This window comes from Capricornis sumatraensis, chromosome 6 (genome assembly GCF_032405125.1).
Source record: "Capricornis sumatraensis isolate serow.1 chromosome 6, serow.2, whole genome shotgun sequence".
In the NCBI taxonomy this organism is placed as follows: domain Eukaryota; kingdom Metazoa; phylum Chordata; class Mammalia; order Artiodactyla; family Bovidae; genus Capricornis; species Capricornis sumatraensis.
In genome coordinates this window covers 62,541,424-62,559,816 of record NC_091074.1, presented here as the reverse complement: position 1 = coordinate 62,559,816, position 18,393 = coordinate 62,541,424, and positions in this window count along the sequence as shown.

Here is an 18,393-nt window from a genome sequence, read left to right as displayed (position 1 = left end):
AGTTGCCCAAGTCACTGACACCTTCCTCTGCTCCACGCTTCCAATCCGTACTGCCACACAAGACCAACCATTCTAAACTCCCCAAGCCAAAGTGCCCCACCTCTCTTCTTCTCCACATCTGACACCTTGCTCTGGCCAGCCTCATGACCATTTTGGATGACTGACACTGTCTTCAAACCAGTCACCTGACTCAGGTCTTGCCTCCCACCACTGGTCTTCTCCAACCCACATTCAGAGTGATGTCTCTAAAATGCAGATCTGGCCATGTTGCTCCCAACATTGGAAGTCCTTGTTGGCACTGCCCTGCTCTCAGGTTGACATGCAAATCTCCAGCCCTTGGAGATCTGACCCATCTTATCTTTCCAGCCTCATTCTTCTCCACCCTACTCCTCCCCACATATTACAGCAAGACTGCTAGAAACCACTAGCACCTCCCACACAATGATCCCTCCCCTTGGGGCCTTCACAAATGCTACATTCTCTACCTGGAACAGCCTCCGCCCAAATCTCCATCTGCATAAATCCTTATTTCCCTTCCAAGGCCATTTCCCTACCACCTTCTCCAATAAATCTTCTATTTTCCCCCTGCCACCCAGTCTGTGACCAGCCCTTCCTCTACCACTGAAAAACAACTCCAAATTACCTCTCTCATAGCATTTGTTATAATGTATTGAGAGTGAAAGTATTAGTCGCTCAGTCAGACACAAATCTTTGCGATCCCATGGAATATAGCCCACCAGGCTCCCTTGTCCAGGGGATTTTCCATGCAAGAACTGGAGTGGATTGCCGTTTCCTTCTCCAGGGCATCTTCCCAACTCAGGGGTCAAATCTGGGCCTGCTGCACTGCAAGCAGATTCTTTACCATCTGAGCCACAAGGGAAGCTCATTATCTTCAACTAATTATATGTGTCTTATGTCAGACTTTCCACCAACTGCAACAGTCAATTGTCATCAGGAGCCATCTCATGTTCACCCTAAGTACACAGAGCCATGCTTAGGACACAGTAGATGCTCAGTATAATCATGTATACTATCATGTAAGAATTGAATCGCCAGTCTATGTCTGACGCAGGATACAGCATGCTTGGGGCTGGTGCATGGGGATGACCCACAGAGATGTTATGGGAAGGGAGGTGGGAGGGGGGTTCATGTTTGGGAACACATGTAAGAATTAAAGATTTTAAAATTAAAAAAAAAAAAACCAAAGTGAATCAATTAGCTAGTGAATGAAGAAAATATTGAACAGTCAGAAACCTTCCACTTTCAACTTCATTTTCTCACTTTAAGACCTGTCAAAAATGTCTTCTTCATACAGATGGCTAACAAACACAAGAAAAGATGCTCAACATCACTCATTATTAGAGAAGTGCAAAAAAACTACAACGAGATACCACCTCACACAGGTCAGAATGGCCATCATCAAAAAGTCTACAAACAATAAATGCTGAAAGGGTGTGGAAGGGAACCCTCTTGCATTGCTGGTGGGACCATAAATTGATACAGCCACTATGGAAGATGGTATGGAGATTCCTTTAAAAAATAGGAATAAAACCACCATATGACCCAACAATCCTACTCCTGAGAAAATTAAAGTTTAAAAAGATACATGTATACCCCAATGTTAATTGTGGCACTATTTACAATAGCTAGAACATGGAAGCAACCTAAATGTCCATCAACAGATGAATGGGTAAAGTAGCTGTGGTACACATATACAATGGAATATTACTCAGCCATAAAAAGGAATGCATTTGAGTCAGTTCTAATGAGGTGGACAAACCTAGAGCCTATTATACAGAGTGAAGTAATTCAGAAAGAGAAAGATAAATATCATACACTGACACATATATGTGGAATCTAGAACAATGGTACTGATGAATTTATCTGCAGGGCAGCAATGGAGAAAAAGACCTAGAGAGCAGACCTATGGACATGGAGGGATGGGAGGAGGGAGAAGGTGAGATGTATGGAGAGAGTAACATGGAAGTTTACAATACCATATGTAAAATAGATAGCCAAAGGGAATTTGCTGTATGACTCAGGGAACTCAAACAAGGGCTCTGTGTCAATCTAGATGGGTGGGATGGGGAGGGAGATGGGAGGGATGTTCGCGAAGGAGGGGACATGGGTGTACCTATGGCTGACTCTTGATGTTTGACAGAAAATAACACAATTGTGTAAAGCAATTATCCTTCAACTAAAAAAAAATAAAGTGTAAAAAAGTCTTCTTTCCCAAGTTATTCTTAAAAATTAATTCAGAATTGCACAAAATAATCTCCTTACAGTCAAAAGAAGTTATATTCAATAACTCCTCTGTGGCCCAGGTTCACCTTTCACTCCTGTACTTACATTACTCGCTCTGCGTCAATGTCTGCACTTACCTAATTAAAGGGGAAACTCTAGGTTGCAAAGTTGGCCACCATTACAATGAAAAACACAGTATGTGAGTACATCCAAAAATAAGTCCTGATACGGCTTTCTTTTGTTTCTAGTCCCAGCGGGAGAAAGAAGATTCCTAATCAAAAAGGAGGTGTTCTCATCACTCCTGGAAGAACATACTACAACCTGACAGAAGGAGAGAGGGCATTGTTTCAGCTGTCTGCCAGTCTCCCTGGGGCCTGGGGAGACACAGCTCCTCTCCATCAGATCTTTCTAGGGGTAACAGCAGCCCCCAGGCCTCAGGCTGCCCTGGAGGGATGGCCACTGGCGCTTCTGTAACCAGGACAACGAGAGAGGCCTTCTTAACAAGAATAGCCTGGTAATCAGGAGTCAAGACACCCAGACACAAGTAAATGCATCCCCACACACTCCCATCCATCTCTTAAAATTATTCATCTAAGACCATTACAATCTTACTACGTTAACTTAGTATGGCACTAGATTTCCCGGATAAAATATTGAACGCTCAGTTTTAATTGGGAGTTAGAATCTGAAAATGAATTTCAGGTGAATAAAACCTTTTCGTATTTCAGCTGAAGAGTGAACGTTTTTAGTGTAAGTATGACTTATATAATATTTGGGATATACTTATACTAAAATATTATTCAGTTTATCTGGAATTCCTTATTAGGAAGTCCTATATTTTTAGTTCCTAAAGCTGTCAACTCCATATGGCATCAAAATTCCAACTGTTGCCTTTTCATTTAAAGTCTTCATGTTTCAGGAGTTCCCTGATGGCCCAGTGGTTAAGACTCCATGCTTTTAATGCAAGGAGTCCATGTTCCATCCCTGGTCAGGGAACAAAAATCCCACATGTGGCCAAAAAAATAAACATAAATGAGTACTTTAAAAAATAAAGTCTACTAGTGTCAACTAATTTAGTAGACAATTTAGTAACTAAAGAAAAAAAATCTGATATAAAGCAATGATCTCAAAAGGGAATTATGCCAGGGACTTTTTACCAATACAATGATTCAATCAGGGAATATACTGTGGATTTATTTTCTGTTTGTTGATTTGTTTGCTTCGATGAAAGACCTTGAATGACGGTCGTTTTTTTCCTTTTTCCTTTCATCTGGGATTGGTATGTAAGGGTAAAACAACTTGAGCTACCAGCTTTCTCCAAGGGGCAAATATTAAAGACATTAGTGGTCCCCCAGAAGTTCACCTGTCTCTCTCAGAATCCTCAAAAGCTGGCCCAGCTCTTCTTAAGAGCTCACCCTCTCATTTCTCCTGATCCCACCCAGATCCAGAGATGGATTAGTAATCTCACAAGCAAGAAAAGAAGAAATAGGTTGTGTGAGCAAAAAGACACTAAGGAAATTCTCCTGGGGTGCCTCAAAAGAAAATGAGTCCAACCTTGTGCATTAGTTAGCTTGACTCATCTGCTGTTCATGGCAAGGAGACGGAATTACAGCAGCCTGCAATAGTTAAATAGTAATGTTTTCTTTGGCTCATTGCTCTGCGGTGAAATCTCCCCTGCAGTAACTGATGCCATCCCCAGCACCCTAAATAGCAAAAAGTGTGACCCATTCTCTCCACTGGTGTATTCACAGGCTATTGGTTAAGGTGTCTCCATCGGGGTTTTCAGGTAAGTTCCCTGTCATTTGCCTTTTATTCTCTGTGCCTCATCCTAAAGAAAAAAAAAAAAACCTTATTTCCAAATCAGGAAGAATATTTTGTAAGTCTCTTTTCTAAAGCAAGACATCCTCTTCTCTCTTCTTGATGTGTCATCAGTAGCTTTAAAAGCAATCCCCTTGTGTCTGTCACCGTGACTCAGAAAATTAGGCCAGTGATGATTCTGTCATTTAGTGGTTCTGTGGCATACGTGCCCTACCATCTTCCATTTCCACACTTCAAAATACTAAGTGGGCCATACCAAGACATCTTCTTATTACAAAGTACTCTGTATAATGGTTTTGAAACATTGGGAGGGAAATGGAGGTATGGAGAAGGAGGACTTTTGCATAACTGCTGTTTATTTCTGTGGCAAATCACTACTTGGGAAAACATGCATTTGAGGGACGTTAAAGGCTTGGCATTTCACTCCTTGACTTTAGTCCCTGGAACTGCCATTTGCGTGGTGACATTTGAAACTTGACCATCCTGGACCACCTAGTTGTCAGACAGCAGCCACTTTGGCAAGAGGTAGCTCCAGGGGGGAAGGGAAGAGGCTGTCTTCTAAAAGAAATGAATAAATGTCTGCTCAGGGCTCCTAACAGCCCAAACAAGCAGCTGCATGCGAAAGGTTTCTCCTATCTTGTAGAGCCAGAGAAGGTGAGCTGTTCCAGGGAGGGCCAGAAAAACAAAACAAAACAAAACCCTACTAGAATGCATGTGGGCAAAAAACACATTTCTTAAAAGAGATTGCTAGAGCTCAACTGAAGGATGAGAATGGAACTTCCCACCACCAGCCCACCTCTTTCTTCTTCAGTATGTATGAGCACAGGGCACACACTAAATCTACAAATGTGACCCAGACTATGGTTATTGTAAGGTCTGCCCCCGTCACGAGGCCTGTTCAGTCAGGACCATTATGTTTCCTGTGTATGTCATGCACCCTATTCTCTAGATTTTGACAAGCCGTGATGTAAGGAAAGAACTCAAAATCTGAAACACTCTAATTTCTTACCCCGTATAAGGTAAGAAATTATACCCCTACATCCCTGCCCTATTGTCTTCCTTGAACACCTCTTTCCTTTTCTTGACCATCAAAAAAAAAAAAAAAATGGAAAGAGGAAGGCAAGTTAGAGTTAAAGGGAAGAGAAGTGGGTGGTGAGATGGGACAGGATGAAGAAAGTCTACAGAGGCCCCCTACCATGGGTTTTCACTCCCTAAGTTGGATGAATTTAAAACACCCCTGGAAAAGAACACAGACACCAGTGCCCTCTCCTATGATAAAGTAACTATAATAACAGCAAATGCTAATATAAAGCTTGCACTGTTCTAAGCACTTCACATATGTTTGCTCCCTGAATCTTCACACATAAATACTAATACTCTCCTTTTAAGCAGATGAAGAGATAGGCTCAGAGATGGCCAATAACTTGTCCAACATCACACAGCATGTAAATTGCCAAAGAACAAGGACTTGAACCTGGTATTCTAGCTCTGCTCTGTCTAGGCTATCTCCATATGCTAGAAATGTTTAGAAATGTTCATTTCTGCCTGTACTCTCCTCCTTCCCACTGTTACACCCCATATTTCTTCTGTCTTGGGGTTAAAATATGGAGAAAGAGAAACATTTACTGTTTCACCAATTGCACTGAATGTTTCAGGGTCCAGAAATAAGGTCTACAACAATGAAAGATAGGAAACACGTGCCAGCTTCAATCCGCAAATCAGGGTCATTCCCTGACATACCTATATCAGTCGCTCAGTTCAATCAGAGAAGCACTAGAAAGTATGAGTAAGATTGAACCCTGCCTGACTGACAGAAGTAGACTGGGCAGAACATGTCTATTCTTTGTTACAGAGACTTGAATTACGCAATCACAGGGGCGGGTTAAGCACCGTCCACAAAGCCATTGTCTTCGGGAATAGCGCTGAGCAGTGCAGTCACCAGAAAAGGCTGTGGGAAGGGAAGAGATACGATGGGGGAGATCAAGGGGAAGCTGGAACCCCAGAAGGATGACAGAAAGCCCCTGAGAGTTCTTACTGGCTCTGACCTTGATGGGCTGAGTGTCCTCAGAAGGTGGAAAGAGGGAGGAGGCCACATAGTAAAGCTAAGCCCTGGCACTGGAGAAGCTAAAGGAGGATCTCAGGAACGGAAGCAGCGGTAAGCCCAGCCGCTGTCTCCCACCCACGAGGTGAGCCGGCCAACAGAGACGCTGCACGTGAGCTACTCTTCCGGCCTCCAAATCTCCTGTGAGGACCGCTTGCAGGGACTACCGCATCTGGACGCATACAGGAAGGGAGCTGTGGGAAATGGGGTCCAATCTTGAGAAATCGACACTTTACAAAGTCACCACGTGACCTAACAGCGCTGCTGCAGTCTTAGTGGGATCAGCTCATTATCTAACCAGTTTTGCCACTTGGCAAATGTGGGAGGCAGAAAAGAAGAATGGTTACAACATAGATGTTGCAATCTGAGTTCAAATCCTAGCCCCAGTCACTTGTAGTGAGACTTCTAGAGATTTTAATTACCGTGTTTATAAAACAGGAGTGATAATACAGCAATCTTCACTGAACACAGTAAAGATTGAGTAAGACATACTTTAAAAGCACTAGTTTCTAATTTTCATAATAAACATAAAGTAACATATACATTATCAGAAATATACAGTAATAAGGCTAATGATAGCCTTTATTAATAATTTCTAATTTGGTTAAAATCATACAATAACCAGATCAATTGAAGATGCATTTTTCTCAGCCAGAGTTCTTATACTTCATGAAGAACAACATAACTACGGGGTCTCCAAATTCAACATTCCCATATATTCAGAGTTTATCACATAAAGTATGCTAAGTAAAAGTTTTAAATATCCTTTGCTGCTGCTGCTGCTGCTAAGTTGCTTCAGTCGTGTCCGACTCTGTGAGACCCCAGAGACGGCAGCCCACCAGGCTCCCAGGTCCCTGGGATTCTCCAGGCAAGAACACTGGAGTGGGTTGCCATTTTCTTCTCCAATGCATGAAAGGGAAAAGTGAAAGTGAAGTCGCTCAGTCGTGTCTGACTCTTCGCGACCCCATAGACTGCAGCCTGCCAGGCTCTTCCATCCATGGGATTTGCCAGGCAAGAGTACTGGAGTGGGTTGCCATTGCCTTCTCCGTCTATGATGTATAGGAATGTTGAAATTCAGAATGTGTATGAACCACAGAAGCAACTTAACCCAACCCTGCACTGAAGCACTGTCTTCTCTAGACCATTCTTGCTAAGTCTGGAACTTAGAAATATTAAGTGATGAGAAACTGACTACCTGGAAGCAGACCAGTCCACAGATAAACAATCAAAATTTAAAAGATTAATATTTCTGATATAACCAGACTTTACTTCTTTGCAACTGAGAGTTATTTGTTTTAATTCTGATTCCTTAAATCAAAGAGAATAAGTATAGCATGTTTGTCTTTAGTCTTTGAGAATCTGACTAACTCTATGGACCTACTTCACCCCAAAGTATGAATGCTGCCATATATATAAACTCTACATATAACCTCAGGAGCTCCTCAGAGCTCCCTTAACTCCTGGTGACCAAGCCTCCACAAGACCACTCCTCCTTCATTCAAAGGCAGCTTTCAAGTTCCTCTTGAGCTTTCCTTTGTACAGAGTTCCATCAACTGTTGGGGGCATAATTTTAAGAGCTCTTCTATCGTGGGCCTGTTTCTATGAATCAGCTCATCTTTCCCATCTTTTTCTTAATGGATTGCACTCTGAAGTAAACAAAATGCTACTGGAGCAATCTGAAAGGTCCAGAGTATGGTGAAATCCTAGCACATAGGCCATTCATGTTCAGATTTAATACAGCCTGTTATTTCATGAGCTCCTTGGCCACCACACTGGCTACTTGGTCTTGTATTAAACAGAGATTAACCACTTTTCTGTTTTGTAAACTAAGATGCCTGGAGTAGAAACTTCAAAGTTCTTTCAACTCTAAACTCCCTGAGTCTAGGGAAAGGACTTCCTGAAGGTGATAAGCTCATCAACAAATTCCAGCTGAAAGAAAATAATGGAAAACACATTGGGCAGGTTGTTGTAATCTCTGTGATACAACTTCCAAAAGGAGAGTATCAAATTGGTGATGCTTAGGTCACTTGCCCTTTGTTCTTCTGACCAGAGGGAAAGAATGAATCCTCCAGCTCTCTCAGTGGGAGATGAGTTCTGCATCTGTACACAACAGTCAACTCTCCTCCAATATAAAGACTGGAAGCTAGATAACCAAAGCTTTGGCCATGGTCATAATGAGAATAGGTATAAGATGGAAAGATTTGTGATATTTACTAAAATGCCAATTAAGAGGAAAAAAGCTTTTCTTTTATCACCTTCAAAGTGATAAGGTGATAACCATTTTTAGGTTAATAAAGAGCCTGCATAAACATTAATTCAAACTATCATGCTTGGGAGACTAATTCTGAAGCTTTATTACACTATACTTATGTCCAACAAAGAAACACTATCAGACTTCCCAGTGTCTAAGAAATGAGGGTTCCCAGTCATTACCAAGCTCATCAGTTAGCATTTATACATGTGTAGGAACCATATGAATTTTCAGGCTCCAGTTCAGCTGCTGTTCTAGGGCTGAACTCCACTAATTTAAACAACTTAGGGCCAGATGTGTTGTAAAGGGATGATTTATCTAGATTAGTCATCACACACTGATAGCCACAATTCCTTTTTTAAAAATGCACAGCACATTCCAATCCAAGGAAGCCTTGGCATTATGAATTCCTTTCACTTGGTTGAGTGTTTCATTTGCTTGCTAATATAAAATTCATTGAGGCAGCAGGCAGTTGAAGCTGTTGGGAGTTCTACCCCAGTGCACCACAATCCCACTGCAGTAAGACTAATGGCAAAGAGGGCATCCCAAAATAACCCTCTTACTGTTTGGCGTAACAGTAGGCTTTCTGCAAATGCGAAGCATGTGTATGGGGTCTGCAATGGTTTGGGATAAATTTGCAAATCTGACCACTGGAGACCAGGAGTATTTCTACTGTGGTTCTGTAACTACTTAGCAAAAATGCTTCAGAGTGCTCAGCAGGGAAAGAAAATGTGATAATTGTGCGAAGATTGGACATTATATTAGAGTGGGCTTTTTGGCGCAGAAGAATAATGTCTGTGAAATGCTAGTTTCAAGTAATCTGATGCTGAATTTCCATCATGCTGCTTTGAGGAGGCAAAATGAGAAGGCAATCGTATTGCTTGACTCTGGATAACCAACCAGGCAACCGCCTGAGGGTCCGGGAGCAAGTCTAGAGGAGGGGCAGATAGGCAAAGGGAAGGCTCGAGGTCACCTATGACCTGAGAGTTTTAACTTCCAGCTGCCAGATTCAAAGCACAGCATTCCAGTTTATCAAGGCATGAATAAGGCCTATTTTCTTTAAAAAGCTTGTGTCATCCAAATTCATGAGATTAGTTTGCATGAGAAACACAGTAGAACACTTTTCAGAGAAAAACAGAGAAGCAATTTTGGAAAACCAAAATGAGATGAAACTTCCTGGTGGATATGTAGTCTTAGAGATGGGACCCATATAACCTCTTTCTAGCACTGAAAAAAACAAAAAACACTGCCTAGTATTTACCTCTAGTTTCCCTCACACAAATGTCTGAAAGTGAAAGTGAAAGTCATTCAGTAGTGTCTGACTCTTTGCAACCCCATAGATTGTAGTCCATGGAATTCTTCAGGTCAGAATAGTGGAGTGGGTAGCCTTTCCCTTCTCCAGGGGATCTTCCCAACCCAGGGATCAAACTCAGGTCTCCCACATTGCAGGTGGATTCTTTACCAGCTGAGCCACAAGGGAAGCCCAAAAGGTGAACGGAAGGCATCCCCGGGTGGACATAAATGTCTAAAACATCACTCAATTAGTAGGTGATCGAATTGGAGTCCCAAACAGTCCTATCAGACTATAAAACTTTTATTCTTTACTCTTCAAACTCTAACCCACTGGGTAATTATTTCTAAGCACTTGGACTAACAGATACTTTTTCACTGATGCAATAGTCAGAATAGACTTGGCTATTTTGTAGTAACAATACCTGAAATCTTATTGGCTTGGCATGTCAGAGTCCAGTATGGGTCACAGATTTATCCCCAAAAGCTCTTCTCCAAGCAGTGACTTAAGGACCCATACAGCTCCACATTGTAACTATGCCATCTAGAACCTTTGACTCCCAATGTCTTGGGGTACAGCCACCAAGAGGTGATGCTGAGTCACATGGCTTTGCCCTAGTGACCAAGAGCAGGGAAAGGAACAGCATGAACCTTTCATCTTTCTTGATGGGAGACAGAGTTCTGTATCTCAACACAAGGGTGGATTCTCCCCCAAAGAAAGGAGAATTAGAAGCTGGATAGCTAAAAATATTAAAAAGTGTTCATTATACCTACCATGTGCAGTCCACTGTGCTAGAAGCTGTATAGAATACAAAATAAGTTATGCATAACTGGAGTTTTGAAAGAAAATGATATTCTAATGGTCTGAGAGACTGATGTACAGAATCAGCTATAATTTCAGTGATAATACACAAAAGAAAAACAATGGAGGGGAAACGTGACGAGTATTGTTTACGAAACTAGCCAGTCTCAAAATTACAACTGCTGCATGTCAAATTCCTTCTAAGTGATGAGGTCAAGTAATTCTCACTCAGAAATGGGGGGAAACATCTAAAGAGAAAAAATGATTGTCTTATTATAAAGTCCGAAGGCAACTCAGCTTTTTCTCATAAACATAATATTTTTTCAACCATTCTCTCAACATCACTGAAACTCAATTTTTTCATCTGGAAAATTATTAGAATACATATCATAAATTTTCTTAGGTGGTTCCCGCTATAGTAGTTAGGAGGCACTCGACTAAATAGTATTTCTTCTTTCTCCTGACCCTTGGTCAATTTTTTACTGCATTCAGTAAAGAAAATACTTGCTGTACCTGCCACAGGTTGGTCTCTTGGACTCATACTTTCATTGACTTCAGTTTCACTGTCCGATCATACTGGGGTATAGATCACATTCATTTCCTTAGGGTCTTGCTAAGTGGCTAGCCTGGTTATTCAATTAAATATATTTGCTACTGTTTAAATGGATGATACTTCATTATGATATTATTCCCCCAAAGTAAAATATTACACATAAGCAGTGGTCCTTAATGTCTCAAGTCAATGTTATGAGTAAACAGTAAGACTTTTCAACAATGTGTCAGCCCTGGAGGGCAATTATATACAAGTCAAAGATTCTCAATCTGAGCACTACTGACATTTGAAGTCAAATAATCTTTTTGGTAGAGGTCTGCCCTGTGCATTGTCAGACACATTCTTGACCTCTACTCACCAAAGCCAGTAGCAGCATTTCCCCTACCCCTGTGCTGTGACCACCAAAAATGTCCCCTGGTGACAGGGAGCAAAATCATCTACATATCTCCCTGCCCTACAGTTGAGAATCACTGATCTATATAAAGGTATATTTTTATTTTATGGAAAACACTGGCATTGCCTTCCAAAAGCCATTATACATTTTGTCCTTGATGACAAACTCCTGATTTCACTGAGCTACAAAGCAGTCAGATGTAATGGTGATCCTATTTCAAAATCAGAAGTAAATCCTCAGTCTTATCCAACTGTGGAAACCCCCATGCTTTTACCAAAAGTGACTTAGGAACAGTCATGTGACTGAACTTTGGCTAATGAGAAATAAGGAGGGGACTGCTGCAGGGCTTGTCATGGGTTTTATGCTGTCCAATATACTCCAAGAAAGACCTGTCCTCTTTTCTCATGACATATAATTATGCTAGCACACAATTGTTAGAACCACTGTAATCATGAAGATGTGAGCCAGCATGGGAACAAAGGCTGCAAGCTAAGAGGAAAGCACCTAGGTCTGTTGAGAAGTGAATTTAAGTGATCCTGGAACTACCCTGCCTCTAGACCTCTTGTAAAGTGTATTAATAAACCACCCTTTTTAAAAAGCCAGTTTAGTCCAGGTTTCATATTAATTAGAGCTAAGCATCCTAAGAAAGTTCATGTTATAATGAACTTCATCAATATAGTGGCCATCAACTCCAGCCAATAGGAACCTGTTTGATCAAGACTGCTTCTATACAATAACAAAATACAGGTGCTACTGAAAAATGGGCAACTTGGTGCTTCTTCCTTCTCGATGAATCATATTAAGAAAGCATTTTTCAATGACTCTTTCCATTCTCGCCCATGCACTAATCCTGTAAGATAGAACAGAAGTGTGCTAAATGTGACGAATGTGTACACTGTTAGTATTCCAGGAGCTAAGGGCTACATTCAGATGACTCCCCAGAAAAGGACTTGTTAATTTAGCAGATATATATTGAATACTTATTTCATAAAAGAGCCTCTGTGAGTCTTAGGGAAGACAGACAGATTTGATCAAAATCATCCTGCCTTCAAGTTGCTTACAGTGCAGTAATTTTTCTGGGCTCCAAAATCACTGCAGATGGTGATTGCAGCCATGAAATTAAAAGACACTTACTCCTTGGAAGGAAAGTTATGACCAACCTAGACAGCATATTAAAAAGCAGAGACATTACTTTGTCAACAAAGGTCCATCTAGTCAAGGCTATGGTTTTTCCAGTGGTCATGTATGGGTGTAAGAGTTGGACTATAAAGAAAGCTGAGCACAGAAGAATAGATGCTTTTGAACTGTGGTGTTGGAGAAGACTCTTGAGAGTCCCTTGGACTGCAAGGAGATCCAACCAGTCCATCCTAAAGGAAATCAGGGCTGGGTGTTCATTGGAAGGACTGATGTTGAAGCTGAAACTCCAATACTTTGGCCACCTGATGCAAAGAGCTGACTCATTGGAAAAGACCCTGATGCTGGGAAAGATTGAGGGCAGCAGGAGAAGGGGACGACAGAGGATGAGATAGTTGGATGGCATCACCGACTCAACAAACATGGGTTTGGGTGGACTCCGGGAGTTGGTGATGGACAGGGGTGCCCGGCGTGCTGTGGTTCATGGGGTCACAAAGAGTCAGACACGACTGAGCAAATGAACTGAACTGAACTGAACTGAATGATAAGATATGTGCAGAAATTACAGTAATACCTGGGTTTTGAGTATTTAATAGTACTTCTGCTAGAATATTGTGAGCATTCAGATGAACAAGATGATATTGCTGCAATCTCTGGTAATCGAGGAAAGACTGATTATGAAGGAGCAATATTTTAACTGAGTCTTGAAGAACGGGTAGTATTTATTTGTTTAGACTAAGGAGTGGCATGGGTTGAGAGGTGGGAAATGCCAGACAGGGTGGACTGAGCATGTGGACGTATGAGGAACTGCACGCAGTTTAGCTTGGCTGGAATACTGATATATGGGGGGTAGTCACAGCCACAAAGAGGACCCTGATTTTTGCCAGATGACGATAAGGAAAGCTAAAATCAAGGTGGGGAAAGGCAAAATAAAAATTTAAGAGGACAAAGATCCCAAATGTTACAAACTAAAGGATATGTTCATTTCCTTATGCTCAAAAGAAACATGAAGCCAAGAAAAAGTGGAGTATCAGAAACTTTGATTTATGTAAAATAATGTTAATCTAATTATCTCTGACGATCCCCTCCATAAAAGTGGCCAAGATGAGCAATTCACTAAACATCCAATGGCCTCTTTCACACTTTTTGGCATCACAAATTAATACCTCAGCAAGCTATAAGTAAAAGTAGACTATAAAGAATCTAGATAACACTCCTAAAACTGCTACCCCTTTTCTCTACCCCAGTGAGCTCCTTACGCATAACCTGTTTTCTTTAAGGCTTATGCAAGTTTTCAACCCTCAAGTAAACATAGGTAGTGTTAGCTTTTTAAATAAAGATGATTTGGTTTCTAGTCATATTCCCAAGTTGATTCAGTAATTCAACATAGATTCTGTTCTCAAATTATAGCATAAATCATTTACTATATAGTAGGTGGTTTAATGATTTCACAGAAAATGTAAAATCAATTTCAATGCAAATGTAACTTCAATAGGAATCACCACTTCCCCCACTTATCAACTGTGTGACTTTAGAGATATTATCTAACCTTTCCGAGTCTATTTTCTCATGAAAAAAAAAAAAAAGAAATAGCCATATCTGCCTTTGAGTGTTGGCAAAAGCATTTAACAAGATGCTATTCCTAAATCACCAAAACAAATCTGGGTGCAAGATAAGTGCTCAGTCAAGGGCGACAAGAGATGGGGAGGGTTCATTTAATCACAGCCTCAGCAACAGAAAGCCACTTAAAGTAGAAACAAGAAAGGGAGCACTTTCAAAAGGATATACAAATATCTCATAGGAACCAGGCAAAGGAATTATAGCAGGAATTCACAGGAGACTGCTAGCAAGGAAAGTTAGACGACGACTGAATGATCTCTTTCTGCCCATGTGATTTCCAGTCCACCTGTCTGTGTATCTACTGGCTCCTCCACGGCCTGCAAACTGACCTCTCCTGCTTCACTGAGCATGTGGCAGAAGTGACCATCCCAGGCCCAGGTTTACATCACCACATCCTCAAACACTGAACAAGGCTTTGAACTGGTCCAAACCTGGGTCCAGCGTCAATCCACCATCCAATCCACTGGGTCTGCCTTCCTGCCCCATCACCCACTCATTTCTGAGAGAGGGATCCACTAGGAACAAGGTATGACAATGGGGAGGAAGAAATTTTCATGCTGAGGGCAATCAACAGAAAGAAAAGCCCCCAATGCCCTCTCTTTAACATCCTCCCCATGAAGCAAAGCAAACAGTGGACTGCCGTATCACTTGAAGAATCCTACTTCAAAGGCAGAGAAGCTAAGAGTTTCCAACCACGACCTCTGCCAAGTCCTCCGCTTCCACCCCAGCTCCTCTCCTCACTGCTCTAATATATTCAGGTCTCTTCCATTATGGCTGGGAGTGTATTTCAGTTTGGCATCTCCTTCCGTCGCAAAGCGGAGGTGATCATATTTCAGGAGGTGCTAGTTCCTGCATGCGGAGTTGCCTCTGTGTTATAATTGCTTTCCACCATGCAGCTGCCACACATGAGCTCATCTACATGCTGGATGGCTGCGTTTACAGCAAGCCAGCCTCACACTGAGTTTAGAAAGAGGCAGGCTCTGCCGGCAAATCTTGCTTCCTGAGGCATGTCATTTCTTTGGACGATTTGTAGTCTGATAACGACCATGTCATGATTGTGCAGTGATGACTCCAAACGCCCCAACACACTTGATGGATCTTAGCATAAATTGGCCATTAATCAGTGTGTAGGACCTTCAGAATTTCCATATTCAAGCTGTTATGCCATAACGCTGATTAATTGTTCAATGCCCAATGTAACCTCCACATCCTGTGTTACTGGGAGGCTGCAGTTTCCCACATGACTTCATTAGATTCGCCTGAGAGGAAGAAGTCTTGGATACTCTTCAGGAATACAGGGATCTCCTGGTTTCATGGTTACCTCACAAGTGTCTTAAAGGAAAGTATAGAAGAACTTCTGCATTTCATATATAGTCCAATGGAAAACAGAAAGTCCATTTAAAGATACTAAAGGGACACAGCTTGCAGACTTTCAAACCAGAAAACAAAAAAGCAAAAGCTTATTGTCATATCCCACATATGCCTTGTTCCCAGTTTAATGAGTCTGAACTGATTATTCAGGTTGGGTTTTCATCATTTCTAATTTATTTACCACTTGTGTCCTTTATCGTCATTAATGAAATAGATTCATTGAATCAGCAAATATTTGTTAAGTGACTACTATGTCTAGCACTGTTGGTAGCACTGGCAATACAACAGTATAAATGCTAGTAGAATATTTCAGAGATATTTCAGTCTTTGTAGTAACTTTAAATCCCCCAACCCCAATCTGAATGCTTCTGTCTATATGCAAATGATTTGGCGTTTTTGATCCATCTCTCTCTAGTTCTGAACTTTGCCCCAGATTCCATGCCCATATCCCCTTCATTAACAGATGTTGGTCTTGAGGTCTTCTGAGCATCAAAAATCCATTAAAAAGGAAACCAAGATCAAAGAATGCACACTATGAGAAGACTGGATTTGTTTTATACAGGTAAAATTATTTAAGAAGTAAGGCTTCCAATAATAGAAGAGCTGTTCCAGGAAGCGGCGAGGACCTTTTCTCTAGTTCTATTCTAATATTTTTCAGGGATGCAGGAGAATGCCTTCTGACATTCATTACAAGGAGATCAGTCTCAATGGCCCTTTCTAATTCTAAGATTCTGTTCCTTCTAAAGCCATATCTGTCAACATTCTCCATTCTGCCAATCAAAGAGAAAATACTTAGGGCTGCTTCAGATACCTCAGGCTTGAGCACATGATGAAGTATACTTCCTCCTCCGCGTCTTTTCCACTGTCCTTTTCCTCCATGGGCTTCAGTATCCCGTCTCCCCTCCTTACTGGATCTGCTCCTACAGGTCTTCTCTCTAGCAAGGCCCTAGATTTCACACTCAAATCATCATTCGTAGCCACGTTTCAGCACACATCACTACCTAACTGGGAATTTTCCAGTGACCCTCCATACACTGCATATGTATATAATTTCATGGACAGCTGTTGCTGAAAGGGATCTTTATTCGTCTACTATAGCTACTGTAACAAATTACCAAACATCTAGTGGCTTTCTTCTTCTGTGTTCAGTTGCTCAATTATGTCCAACTCTTTGCAAGCCCCTGGACTGTAGCACTCCAGGGTCCTCTATCCATGGGACTTTACAGCCAAGAATACTACAGGGGTTTGCCATTTACCTCTCCAGGAAATCTTCCCAACTCGGCAATCAACCCCAAGTCTCCTGCATCTCCTGTATTGGCAGGCAGATTCTTTATCACCGAGCCACCTAAAGAAACACAAATTCATTACCTTGTAGCTCTCCACATAAGAAATTCAAAATGGGTCTCACTGGGCTAAAATCAAGGCATTGGCAGGACTGCCTTCCTTCTGGAGACTCTAGAGAAGTCATTTCTTTGCTTGTTCTAACATCCTTGGCTCAGGGCTTCTATCCATCTTCAAAGCCTCCAACAGCAGGTTGAGTCCTTCACACGCTGCATCACTTCACACTTGCTTGGTCCCCTCTCCCTCTCTGAGTCTTCTTTTTCCCTCTTCCTTCATTTAAGGACTCCTGTGATTAACCCTGGGCTCACCCAAATAATCCAGGATAATCTCCCTATTTTAAGATCCTTAATTTAATCATATCTGGAAAGTCTATTTTACCCCACAGCATAACCTATTCACAGGTCCCTGAGATTAGGACGTGGGGTCTTTGAAGGGTCCATCATTTTGCTGACCACAGGACCTTAGAGTTGATTAATGAAGTCCTCCATCTTATGGGTAAATAAAGAGGGGACTAGTTCGCTCTAATGCCCCAGGGTACGATCAAAACAAGAATCCATGTCTCCCAGCTTCCATCCCAGTGATAGAGGATACCAACCTGTCACCTGCAGAACCGTGATTTAAGAAGAAGGTGGCTCAGATGGTAAAGAATCTGCCTGCCATGCAGGAGATGCAGGTTCGACCCCTGGGTCAAGAAGGTCTCCCTGAGAAGAGCATAGCAACCCACTCCAGTATTCTTGCCTGGAGAATTCCATGGACAGAGGAGCATGGCGGGCTACAGTCCTTGAGGTCTCAAAGAGTCAGACACAACTGAGCAACTAACACTTTCACTTTCATAGCTAAAAACAATATTAGCAATTAAAGCAATTCTCTTACAAAGACTGAATTTTCTGAATTCTATAAATTCTTCCAGGACCTAACTGTTCTCTGAGTAATTTTTTTTTTTTTTTTGAAGCAACAAGTAATTTCCTGCTTGCCTAAAAGAGTTAATATCTCCTTTTAAATGTACTTGATTCACAGAAAGAATTCTCATTTCACACCATAAAAGAGGCTGAAGAAGGCCATATTCACTTACTTTATAAAAGAATTTTCCAAATCAAACAAGTTGTTCCATTTTACTTCTCTTATAATTGTGATTAAGATTTGGGTAGCAGTTATAATTCCCCTTTGTTCTGGTAAGTGGCTGATCCATCGTTGTGGGACCACAAGTAGGTAATGTGAAGTTTCCTGTCTGCCTAGGAGCCACTGGCTGAAGTTTCTTAACAGTAGGCATTGTTCCACAGATGTTTAATGTATTGAAGGTGAGAAAGAAAAGCCTGATTACCTAGGCATTTAGTGCCTAAGCCCCTGCTTTCCATGCAACAGAAAAGAGCAACAAAAAATTATCCTGAATCATACTCCAGTGGAAGAGATTGCCTCCTTTGAGGACTTAGAGCTCTCTCCAGCCTTCCAAGCCTCCTCTTGTTTTCTAATGAAA